Source organism: Protopterus annectens, chromosome 3.part0 (assembly GCF_019279795.1).
Source record: "Protopterus annectens isolate FY-2018-M chromosome 3.part0, PAN1.0, whole genome shotgun sequence".
Classification (NCBI taxonomy): Eukaryota; Metazoa; Chordata; order Ceratodontiformes; family Protopteridae; genus Protopterus; species Protopterus annectens.
In genome coordinates, this window is record NC_056731.1 from 734,362,121 (window position 1) to 734,375,784 (window position 13,664).

The 13,664-nt window shown below is 40.3% G+C and overlaps 1 protein-coding gene across 1 annotated transcript in view; it reads right to left on the minus strand.

Annotated features, from left to right (window-relative positions):
* The window catches only part of DPY19L1 (dpy-19 like C-mannosyltransferase 1), a 2,139,210-nt gene that overhangs the window by 152,724 nt on the left and 1,972,822 nt on the right, over nucleotides 1–13,664 (minus strand). The window lies entirely within an intron of this gene.

Genomic DNA, 13,664 nt, shown 5'->3' on the forward strand with positions numbered 1-13,664 from the left:
GTTCTGAACCCTTGTTGATCTGGTGGGACCTTTTGGATGACTCTTTCTGATAGCAGGTTTTCCATTTCCAGTGCTGCTGCTCTTCTTTGGTGGGTAGAACATTGGGGAGTTTCTTTCTTGTTGGAGATATGTTAAGAAAAAGGATGTGATAGCTCTAGTGATCACTGACTGCACCCAGGCATTTTCAGTGATGGATATTCAGGCTTCTGGGTGCAGAAATAAGCACCCTTCAACTGGCTCCAAGGTGCAGCAGTCGAGCAAAAGTTCAGGAGTACCGATGAAGCTTTTTGGTGAATGGACCTCTAAAGCATTGGTTCTGCAAACTTCCTCTGCCACAAGGGTGACGTCTACCACTGGAGTACCCCCACCCCACCCTCTGGCTCAGTCTTGGGAAAAACCTTGAGAATTATGGAACCAGATTTTCTCACCCCCTTTCTGGTTCCTGGAAAAGGTCCTCTCAGGGGTTGAAAAATGTATACTTATGGCAGAAAGAGTTTTCCCATCCTTCTCATTCCTGGAGAGTGTCCTTGATCTTGGGGCCAAAAAGAGTCAATCCATCAAAAAAAAGCATTGATGAAGAACGTCTTAAAGCTTCCGCAAAATCACACAACGGCATCCAGGCATATCTCTGTATCATAATGTCTGTGCCTGCAGCTCTAGAAACAGCTTTCACTGCATTAGAAATCAGACACATGGCGGCATTAGAAAGGAACTGCAGGATGACCAGATATGAATACAAGGTATTCTTGTCTTCCATAGACATGGACCCAGGGAGGGACTTGCAAAGTCCCTTAGTCAAGTCCCTCTGAAACCTCGTCATATGTGCCAAGTAATTCAGTGATCTCAGGGCCAAAGTCACTGAAGCATAAACACACTTCCTATATCTGTCCATGGCCCGAAACTCTCTACTAGGAGAGCGAACAGATGAGTTCTCTTCAGTGAGCTCCTTTTTGGTGGCTGCCGCTACCACCACAGCATCCACAGCTAGACCTTTGCTTCAATGAGTGCAATATTTAGAGGCTACTAAGTACTTATTGGGTTTTCTTGGAATCAGTTTTGCCACAACTGGTTCCTTCCATGCCCAATAAGAAAAGACGTAATCATCTAATCAGCTGTGGGACCAACCAGGAAGAAGCTGAGCAGTATCAAAAGCTGTACAATAAACAGATTCCTCTTGAGAAGGAGTTTCAGAAGACGAAACACTTTTTTGTTTCAAAAATTCTAGAATTTCTCTGAAGGAAAAGTCCTCAAGGGGTGATATGGGGAATGTATCCCATTCATCAAAATCCCTATATTTTATGAGGGACTCCTGTGTGGATTCAATGTGCCTCTTACACTTATGCTTCTGAGGAGCTGCCAAGGGGGATGTTCTAGGTAAGACTTAGAAGTCTGAAGGGAGTCCTGAACCAGGACTGCATCAAAGTTAGTATGCACCGGCTGCCCTGATGGGACACAGTGAGTAGGATCAGGATTCAGGGCCAACAGCTGTGGAGGGGATGGACACGAGAGGGGCTAGGATGTACTTTCTCTAGACTTGGAGAGGGCTCTCTCTACAACCTCAACAGCAGACGCCAAAGGAAAACCCAAACCACCCCAGTCAGAATTGAAGCTCCAGGGATGGGATAGAAGGAGTTTTTCCCATCTCTACCTTGAGACTGAAGTTGGAGCTCAGCTGTCTAGTGCCAAAGATCCAAGGGGGAGAAACAGCTCTAAAAACCTTAGGGTTGGGCCCTCCTTCCAGATTTGACACTAAAGCGTCATGTCTGAGATCCAACTGGCCTCACTGAGACTGCAGCCAGCTGGATCAGAGAAGATGCTGGAGTCGAAGAAACCCACAACTTCGGATCCAATGAGGACAACCGTTGAAGTCTCAGGTCCAAGGTATCTGAAACCAGGGCAAAGATCGGAGTATCAGTAGCAATAGGGATGGAAGATGATTCAAGGTTCACAGATCCGAAGGGAAATGCAGCAGGGAGAATTCCCAACTGTATCTGGATCCTCAGGAACTTCCTCGTCATTTTGTCAACATCCGCCTCTTACAAACGTCTGGCAGGCCTGAAAGACAAAGATGAGGAAGGAAGTCCAAAAACTCTCTTGACTGGTGTTTCTTGTAAGAAGGAGGAATGCAACCTAGAAGCAACTGGCTCCAGAGAAAAATCTTGGTTCCCTATAGAGCAGATTATCATGGACCTCATTAACAAGGACGTTGGCAATCTCCAGACACTTGATCCCACACAGTTTGGTTTTGTCAAGGGGAGGTCATGCCTGTTAAATCTGGTCGACGACTTTGAGACATTCACCAAGGCCATAGATGAGGAGAAGACAGTGCACACCACCTACTTTGACCTGGCCAAAGCCTTTGATACTATTGCCCACTCAGGTACAATAAACTCTCTCAACTAGGCATCAAGCCATATGTTACCAGATGGGTAGCAAACTGGCTCACTGGTAGATCCTACCAAGTCAAAACATGGGAAGCCACTTCAAGCAGTAGACCCGTAACAAGCGGTGTACCCCAGGGATCGCTCTTGGGGCCTCTGCTGTTTGGGATATACTTCTCAGAGGTGCAGGCCAAATCTAGTGGGCTATGGCTGACCAAGTTTGCAGATTACTGCAAGTTGGGTGCTGTTATCAATTTCTCTAGGGATGTGGACATCCTCCAAGAGGGTCTCACCCAAACAAATGACTAATGTCAGAAACATGGCCTCAAACTAAATGCCAAAAAAAATACATCATCATCCCTTTTGGGGAGCATCACATCCCCACAAATAAGGTACTAAGCCCGCAATCAGTTGTGAGGGACTTGGGCACCCAGGTTGATAGCAATCTGACTTTTGACCATCATATTGCTTCCGTTGTATGGAAAGCTTTCTACATGGCCCACCTCATTAGTAAGGATATCTCATTCAGGGACAAGGTGGTCATAACATCCCTGTATTCTTCCCGTATAAGACCTATTATTGTGTACAATTCCCCTTTCAGCATCTACATCACAAAGCACATGCAGCAGCTGGAGAGACCACAGAGGTTCCTCACCCGGAGAATCCAAGGTCTCAAACATCTACCCTACACAGATAGGCTAAAAGCCCTGTTCCTCTACTCAGTCTCCTACAGACTCCTCAGAGATGACCTCTGTCTGGCATACAAAGCAATCTCAGACCCACCCTGATGGGACTGCTGCATATCCGCAAGTCAAGCTCCACTCACATAACCCACACCTCAACCTGGTCTGTGACATAAATAGGACTCATTGGCAGGTCAGATTTGTGTCCCAGAGACTCCCCCTTCTGTGGAATAGACTCCCTCTCCACATAAAGCAAAGTACCTCATTAAACATTTTTAAGGGCAACCTGGATAACTGGGTGGGGAACAGAAAATACACCCCTGGGATTCCACCTGTGTCCCTGCTGGACAGCAACATAGTGTGCTGACTTGTTGGAACATGGGCTAAATTCTTGGCTAGGCTTGTAAGGGCCTCAGGGCCAATAGCCTAGTAACTTCCTATGATCCTATCATCCTACAAGAGGGAGTCCTGGAATAGGTAGAAGACAGATCCAGTAGAACAAATGGATCCAATGCCTTAGTCACCTTAGCTGGATCTGAATTGAGAGCCGAAGAAGGACAGCGGTCAAGGGATCGCTTCCTAGATTCTTTACCATTGTATTTTTGCCCCTTGTCCCCTTTGTGCTTGACCGAAGGCTTTTTTCTGGAAACAGATGCTCCAGAGGCAAAGAAGGAAGCAGATGGAGGAATGAGACTTTTAAGAACTAATTTATTCTGACTCTCGACCATTGACCTATGTTTGAAGGCAGTAAAGATGTCAAAATCCTCATCTACAAACAACAGAAATACTTACTATGAGAGTCAGAATTAGGCATCGTATGGCCATAAGAGATACATTTCTTAAACCCTCTTGGTTTATCTGTTATGGTCAAGAGAAAAAACAATGACAACAACAATCACATAGCAAATAACTGAAATTACTACAAAACTACAGAGGAAAAAATAAAGGAGGATGCCAACTATGGCAATGCAGACTACTCTACAGAACTAAAGGTAACAACAGGAGAATACCAACAATTGTAAGGCAAAATACCAGGCAAAAAACTAACAGTAGTAACAAAAAGTCCAAGTGGACAAAGTGGACAAGAAAAGGGGATTAACAATGTTTTATTTTTTTAATAGGGGAGGACAAGATACAATAAGTAATAATAAAAGGCAGAAAAAAGAAGTACTAAGTACTATCACAATTGACAAAAACAAGGTTTACACTTATGACTAGTTTGAGCCACAATATCCATACCAGAATGCAAAGGGCAGCAAAAGAGATCTGAGATACTGTTGGGGTTTGCAGAGGATTATGAGTAAGGTGAGGAGCCTCTGCTACATATCCTAAGTCTGAAAAACAGATGAATCCAGATCCGAGGATGGATCCGAAACCCATCGATTAAGGAACAGATGGAAAAGACATCAAATTCATAGAACAACTAGTCCTGAAAGGATGCTGGAAACTAGAAAAACTTTTCTATACCTATCATCCAGGCAGTCAACTGAAAATGATTGATGTTGGGTGTATCATTCATCCCCCTGGTCTTGTGCATGTGTCTGTGTGTGTAGAACCAGTCAATGAGAAAGCTTATGGCCATTTCCAACAGAAAGGGCAAGAAGGGAGTTGCCACAGTGATCTTTGGGGATTCCTTCTGAATCTTCAGAAAAACCATGGATATTAGTTAAAAGGGTGAAAAGGCATACAGGAACATTCCTGTCCAAAGAAAAGACAAGGCAGCTGCCTTCCAGGCCTTCTTGCATGAAGTCCTAGAACAGAATCTTGCCAGCTGATTGTTCAGAGATGAGGCAAAGTGGTCTACTTGAGGAATTCTCCACAGATGGATCAAACCTTGGAAGACCTCCTGATCTAGTTTCCATTTGTGAGGGTCTGCCATGGTCCTACTTAGCTTGTCTACCACACAATTTTGCTCTGACAGAATGTAGGATGCATACAGAGTGAGACTGTACTGTAAAGTTATATCCCAAAATAACATGGCTGGTCTGCAAAGGGGGTATGCCTGGATGCCCCTTGCTTGCTGATGTACCACGTGACTATGGTAGTGTGTGTAACCACTTGAAGAGGTCCCAGGCAGCAAAGATGACTCAGAGTTGAGTGCCTTGATCAGGCATGCATCTCTTTGATATTTATCTACTTCTTTCTTTCCTTGCACTGTTCCACACCCTTTGCACTTCTATCCTCCCTGAAACTGCTCCCCAAGCAATGTCCGAATCATCTCTGGTGACTAACACCTTTGGAACAAGGAGGGAGAAGGGAAGATCTGAATTTAAGAATATCTGTCATCTCCACCAAAAGATTTCTCTTCTAACAAACCCCAGCAATGGCTTCTGAAAAGATAACGGGTGTTGATGCTGGGACCAAAGAAATTTCAAATACCATTGTATCTTTCTCCTTGGAGTCTTACTAGGGGTATTATGAGAATTAAAGATGCCATGAGACCCAAAATCTTGAGGTATTTCCTCACAGTGACTAAAATGAGTAGGAAACACAGAAATAGAGGTTCCTGTGGAAGAAAAGCTATTTGAAATGAGGTGACTAGTTGACATCCCAGGAACACAATTCTGTGTGAGGGAGTCAAGAAAGTAATTCTGAATGTTCTCTAGGAATCCCAGACTGTGCAAGAGATCACTCACACAAGAGAGACATTCCTGACACCTTGAAAAAGACTGCAAAGATAAGCAAGTCATCTAAATATGGAAAAATGTGGCTACCCTGTAGCCTACAATGAGCTATCATCAGAGCTAGACACTTTATGAACACTCCTGGTACAGTGGATAGTCCAAAAGGTAAGGCACAGAACAAATAATGCGATTCAGATGAAAAGGTATGTGATGATATGCATGTTTTATGTCTATTACTACCAGGAAACTTGAAAGAGGAAGATGAGGTAATAGCTTGTGAAGTGACAACATTTTGAATTTGGGCACCATCATAAACAGATTTAAAAATAAAGATCCAGAACAGGTCTCCAAGCATTTTCTTTCTTTGGCACTAGGAACATCCTTGAAAATAACCCCTCTGCTACCTGGGAAGGAGGAACTGGATCTACCATTTCTTGGGGCAGTATATGATGAACACCAAGTGGAAACAAAAGACTTTGATACTTTGATCTGCAGGATGAGGAATGACCCCTGGAAAGGATTTTCAGAACCCAGTCATCTGAAACAATCTTTTGCCAAACAGAACAATGGAAATTCAGACATGTCTGACTGTCCTTGGTTTTGGGAGGTTTAAACTTAATTTTGGAACCCCCTTGCTATTTCTTCTTAAATGTCTGTTGACTTGAATTCTGTCGAGGCTGTTTCTTCTGTTTTGTTTTTAATACCTACAATATGGAAAAGGAGGGCGCAAAATTCTTACAGATTCCCTGGATCAGCTTGACCCTTTCATCACACTTTTTGATCACCTCTGCAGCAGAGGAGCCAACCACTAAATCTCTATCCAAGGAAGAATTTAAAGTCTCATTTTTACATCATTTTGGGAGGTTCTGAAAATGCAGCCAAGCAAACCTCCTTATAACAGTACCAGTGGCCACAGCCCTGGAAGAAGTATCAGCAGAGTCATACACAAACACTCCAAACAATGAGTACCCATCTGTGCAATAGGAGAAACTTAGTTAGTTAAAGCAGATTTATTTCACAAGAAGAAAGTATATATAAAATATTTCTCATACATTTACAATTTTCCAGAACAAACCACACAAGCCTAACAATTCAAAATTCTGAAAAGCAAAGCTGCAGAAGAATACACTTTTTTCCCATAACTATCAATAATATTCCCATCCTTATTAGAATGAGTAGGATTGACATATAGCTGCTGAGTCATGATATAACCTGTATACCTTTTTAGGTACAGCTAGGGGACTATCGGGAAAACTACTGGCAATAAGACACACATCCTCTAAAACGTTAGGATAGGAGGAATGGGTGTAGGTTCTGGAAATCATTATGTAACAACTGATGGTATTTTCTGAGGGAATGAGAAACCTCTGTGTTCTCCCAAAGAAAACAGTGGGAGATTCTAGCAACAGTCTCAGAGAAAGAAACCCCACAGAGAGAATCAGAAACTTAGCTCTCCTTGAGTCTGAATCAGAAATCTGAGGACAAAACCCTGAATCCGTCTTGCATCTTCCTGTTCAGATTCAGAATCTTGAATTCCTTAATCTTTTATCAGAAACTACTTTACAAGAAGGATCAATAGCCTGAATTAAATCTTGAGCCGGTCCCAGTAAACTACTAACTATGCTTGGTTTTCTGTTTCTTTTTGACAGGAAAACTGGGGCCAACTGTGTTACAAATGGCATCAGCTGCTACCCAAGGGATGGTGATAGCATTCTGATACAACAGGGAAACCTTCCCTGTTCCCTCTCCCAGGACTGACAGGAGTGGCTCTCCATTGTCCTCTGAGGGATCTCCAACAGCAGCATAGGATGTGGATAACCCCTGATTCAGAGTTACTGCAGCAGATGCTACACCAGAGGGATCCTGGGAAAAAGAAGAATGGTCTTAGGTGCAACAAATGGTCACAACAGAGTCACCCACCTGCAGATGAGGCCAACTGAGAGCCTGCTATGTTGGTAAAGGCTGTTTTGCTTAACTTTTTCTATTTGTGCCTGTAAGAAGGATTGACAATGGGACTGATAGTCTGTTCCACGGTCAAGCCAAAAATGCTGCCTCTTTCCTGGGGAAGACAAGCAGCAAATTCCAGTAAAACTACCAGTCCACGTAAATGACTTTTTTAACAGAAAACACACAGTAAAACACTATGGCAGCTCCACAACTGAAAAATAAACACAATTTCTCCATGGAAAATATGTTTTCAGTTTACACTACTTTTAAAGTGACAGAAAGGACCAAGTGCTCCATTTAAAAGAACTATAAGTCTCAAGACAGTCTGTTAAATAACAACACAACTAGCTTTAAAAGAACTTTCCAGAAGGCAAAAGTTAATAAAATATTAATAAAATTAAAGAAAACTGAAGTTTTTCCCCCCAAAGGGAACTTATCTGCTCAGCAAAGAAAAGTACAAGCTGCCCATCCATCCTCAAAAGCCTCAGAGGAGCATATTCTTCAGTGGTTGTAAAGGGCTTAGCACCAAAACGTGTCTTAGTCATCTCAGCTCAAGCTGCTTAACAGTTTGGGCATGTGGAAGGCTCTGTGAAGTTTTGGAAGCTGCCAAGATATAACCCATATAGTTAAGAGTATTGCAGCAATGATCAATATAAAAAACATCTTCTGTACTCCAGTAAGTGGCAGCACAATCATCTAATCAGGAGGCAGGATTTAATGTTTAGCAGAAACCTGCAGAGTACTCACCCCTCAGGAGGAGCTGTATACCCAAATGATGAACAGGAGCAAGAGGCACAGAAACAGTTAAAGAACATATCCAAAAGCAGCATAATGTCGCAATAGCTTAGACATCTGCCCCACAGCTCCTGAGTACAGGGTTCAATCCTGATCCCAGTCACTGTTTGTTTGGAGTATGCACCTTTCTCATTGTCTGAGTCTTTTTTTGTGGTACTCTAGTTCCCCTCGACTTCCAAAAACATACTGGTTGACTCAATGGCTAAAGAGTTTATATATATATATATATATATATATATATATATATATATATATATATATATATATATATATATATATATATATATATATAAAAATATATATATATATATATATATATATATATATATATATATATAGATATGTGTGTGTGTGTGTGTGTGTGTATATATATATATATATATAGACAGATATGTATGTATATATATATATATATATATATATATATATATATATATATATATAATTATTTGTTTATTTTGCATTTATCTTTTGCCCTTGTGGCCAGAGTCAGTCAGGACTGATAAGGATCCAAGATGACCATTTTGATTAAATGAATAACAAATTAACCGATTCAATTTAAGTTAATTTTTTATACAGTCTAAAATGACCCATTTAAATTTTAATACTTTCTTACTTAGAAAAAAAGTTAGTAGTACCTGTTACTAGGTATACAGAAATTGCACTATAAAACTTTCACTGCAAACCAACAGAAATTCTCTGCACAGAAATCAGTGTAGGTGCTATACACACAATTTTTACATGAAAATCAGTGGAATACCAGTGGCAGGTGCCTCTTGTGTGTCAGCTTTTGGCTGCACTTGCTCTGCTGTATCAAAAAAGAAAAAAACTTTTCTCTTCTTTCTCAGCTAACTGGGTGCTTCTACTATATCATTTACATTTCCATAAAATTTATATCCAAAGCTATTGAGTTATTTTCTAAATTAACTATAAGACAGTGAACTCATCATAAATATAGTCTTTTGCTGCAAACTATTTGGAAATCATTAAAATAAATGCAAGAAATGTCATAATATTGTTTTTTGAGGACTTTATCTACGAGCTTTTGGTGTGGGCCTGCTACCATTGAGCTCACTCCACTTCCCTATACTACCCCCAATTCCTACACACCTTACCTCCTCTACTCTTAATTTTGGGATAGCTTCATCCACATTTACATTTTCTCCAATCTCTATGACAATCATATTACCTTTTCATATATTACCTTTTCAATCTCTATCATTCTCCAAAACCACTTTCCCATTTCCCTATGCCTCATTTAACTCTTCTCCCTCCCACAGATCTATTCCAACACTCTTCATTTTCTCCACATATAGTCAAGCCACTCCATATTAACCATGCAGCTAACTTCCTTTCATAGCATTATGATTCTACTCCTATCCCTTCAGCTTGTCACAACAGCAGCACATTACATCAACTGCAACTATCCTCCATATTTCTCACTTATATCCAAATAGCTACCATATCTCCCGCAGTCTACCAAACATAGGTCCAAATCCACTACTTTAAACCAATAATTCCACAAATATACCCTCCTAACTACAAAATAAAATGAATACCCTTAAAAATAGTAATGACATCTTAAAGTCTTCACCAGCAACATCTCCCAGTGCGGTGTCATTCTTCCTAATTCTGGTCCAACTCTCACTCCTACTCAAATGTACTCAATTCCAACAAAAATCTTGAACCTGGTTACACTACACCTTGGTAGCATATGCAACAAAATTACAGAGTTACATGGCTGGATAAGCCAATGCAAGTCTGATATCTTAACCACCACTGAAACTTGACTCAAACCCATTATACAAGACTCAGAATTTGTACCTCTAGGCTTTAATGTTTTTAGAGAAGATAAATAAAAAATAAAGTAGGTGGAACAGCCATAATCTACCCCAACTTCCTCAATCTTACCCCATACACAAATACTATAGCATAATTCAGTAATGCAGAAATCCTTATCTCCCTCTTAACATTGATTAAGAAAACTGTTTATGCATCATTGTATTTTACATACCTCTGAGTAATAACATTCCCATATTTGAGAATAAACTTACATAGACTTCCAGGACAAGCAGTGATGAAACTACTATTGTAGATGCTAACATTAACCGGCAGAATTTTAACTCTGACTTTCCATCCTCTCGTTTGAACCTATTTGGCTTTTCCCAACTTATACAAACACGAACAAAATGCAATAAATCTAATGACCACGGTTCTATCATAGACTGGATACTAGTATCCAATCCAGATAAATTTACCAATGAAGGTTCACTCCCATTCAGGTTAAGTGACTACTTTTTACTCATCTATGCTCACAGAAACATCACTCATCTAGCAAGTGATCACAACTACAAAACTTCCTGAAATCTCTTAAAATTACTCAATTACTTATAGACTCAGTAAATGCCATAGATTAGTCCTCATTAAAAACCCTCCATCTAGATGAAGCTGTACACCATTTCAGCTCTAAATTCCTCAGCATATTTAATAGCTTAGCTCCTTTCTTTAGAAAAAGGAATTAAAATCAATCATTTTGCACTGGCTTTCAAAGCCAAGTAAGGATCTCATGACCAAAAGAGACATAGCATGGAAAGAGTGGCAAAAGAATAAACCCCACCCTAACCTACAACATTTCAGGCAACTCTGTAATCAAGTTAAAAAACAAGTACTCTGAAACAAAAATATTCCTATCCACACCTACAAAATAAACATAACACTGGTAATTCCAGACAGCTATAACCTCTCTGTTTAACCCAGGATCTAAAAAAGACCCTAGCGCATCTCTTGATACCTCTTCTCACCCAAAGAATTTGCCAGTTTAATTCCTACTTCATAGACAGAATTGTTTATTGAGCTTTATCTGCCAGACACAACCATCATCCCTTTCACACAAAACTCCCCCAATCCCGCATCTACAATGTCCTCTTCTCCTACTTCAACCAACTATCTTCATCCTACCACTAACCAAGCCTCAAGCCTCACCTACCAATATATCTCATTTTCCCTCAATCAATCTCCACATCCTTTATTAAAAAAAAAAAAAACTTCTACTGTAACTCAAATCCTGCTTTACCTCTGCAGACAACCTACTCCCCGAATACCTTAGTAGCTGCAAAATCCATAGCCTATTTTGTCTGTGTCCTCATCAAAAGATCTATTATTTAAACTTACATTCCTACCTTAAAGAAAACAAATCCTTTATCATCCCTTTGCAGGAAAGGGGATGATTCTACTGACCTATCAAACATTTGTCCCATAGCCATCTTGTCTGGTCTATCAAAAATTCTACAAAAATGCATTCATAAACAGGTTTTTACACATCTCCTTGATAATCAACTGTAAGCTGGCACCCAACATGGCTTTCAGACAGCCCACAGTACCATAACTGCCCTATTATTCTTTACTGAAACTGTAAGTAAAACTAGGTATTCTAGTAAAGTTTTTTTCTCTGTTCCTTGATGTGTCAAAGGCCTTTGATAAAGTGTTTCATTCCAAACTTCTTCTTCAGTTACCTATACTTGACCTACCACTGTACAACGGTTTCTCAGCTACCTTTCTAACAAACAAGCAGAAAATGGCAAGGCTCATTTTTTCCATAGCTGCATAACAACACTGGTGTCCCCCAATGTTTCTTTCCAGGCCCTCTCCTCTATAACATTTTCATTGATGAGCTTTGCACTTCTTCTTGTCAAGGGTCTCTTATCCAGACTGCAAATGACTCCCCTATCATCTGTTTATCTAACACTCTCCCACACCTTCAACACAATACTCAGGAAGCTTTTACCTCCATTGATATTTGACTCAGCAATGCCTAACTCTTACTTAACCTACCCAAAAAAATGTACCCCAGATAAAACCAAGTTCAAGATCCTCTTCCTGAACAATACAGAAACTCAGTTAGTTATATACACACAAATATTATGTATGACTATAGACAGTAATCTCAAAGCTGATCTCCATATCCACAACAGCATCAAAAATCCCACCTGAAACTAGGTGTGCTCTGCATGCATAAATACTTCCTAAGTAGCTCTACAAAAATGATCCTTGCCACTAGCTACCTTTTACTCTCTTTCTTACATGGCATTTCAGTCCTCAACAACCTTCAAACCACAATGAAAATAAAAGTCTATAGACAATCTAGACTACAATTGCGAAGTTTGCAACTAGTGTTTCATATCTTACCACTCTTTAGTCACTTAAATGGCTTGAACTTCCACAGCACTCCAGTCAGAAGATAACTCCTGCCATTATATATACCAGTAAATCATTTGGAGAAAGTCTGTAATCCTATTTGATTGCAAAGAACTGTAACCCCTTTCCACTCTCCATGAGGTCTAACTCTAGACTTCTCACCTTTAAAGTCTTTCTCAAGGAATTGCTATTCGAATCCTGGTTCTGCTCTTGCACCAATCTAGGCTGAACATTTTATTTAACCATTCCTTTCCAACTCTAATCTGTCAGCCTATCTACTTCTGTCCATTCATACCTGCTTCTTTGTCTCTCTCTGCTATATATTCCCTTATGTCTTTTCTAACCTCTCCAACTTTTCCTCCTCTCTAGTCCTCCCCAATACTGAACTAATTTCTTCTATCACACTTCTTCACAACCCATCCCATCTCTCTCTTTCCTTTCCTTTTCTTATCTTTACCTCCTCAAAATAAAACATTACTCATTATCTGTCGTAATATCACTTCCTGAATTTCCCTTTACACAGTTACAAAATGTAAGTAAATAACTGTATATATACTGAAATTAATGTATTTTAACTGTCTATAACTTGTTTGCAACCTTTTTGTAACTTTACAATTGTATCCAAAGCTATTATTCCCAGGCCTCTGCTGAAAAATGGTACATTTTAACCCAGCTGACCTTTCCAGGACACAAATGTAAATTAAAAACAAACAAAAAAAAAATGAATTTTAGATCTGTTAGCATACCCCCATGTCAAACTAGCTCAGAAAGTACGCCACAAGTGACACCACAGTAACAAAGGTAGAACCTGCCTGCTGTTTGTATATCTCAGAGAATCTTTTCCACATGTATTAACACTGGCATCCAGCTACACTGCTTCTTGTTTGTGTGTCTTTTGGCTTTTTCCCAGTTAGGGGTCGCCACAGCGGAACTCCGGTCCGCTAATGATTGGTAGTGGATTTTTAAATACCGGGTTACCAGCCCTGACACACAACCTTCAACGAAGGCACGCCCCATTCACGTATGCCTCCACACAGAAG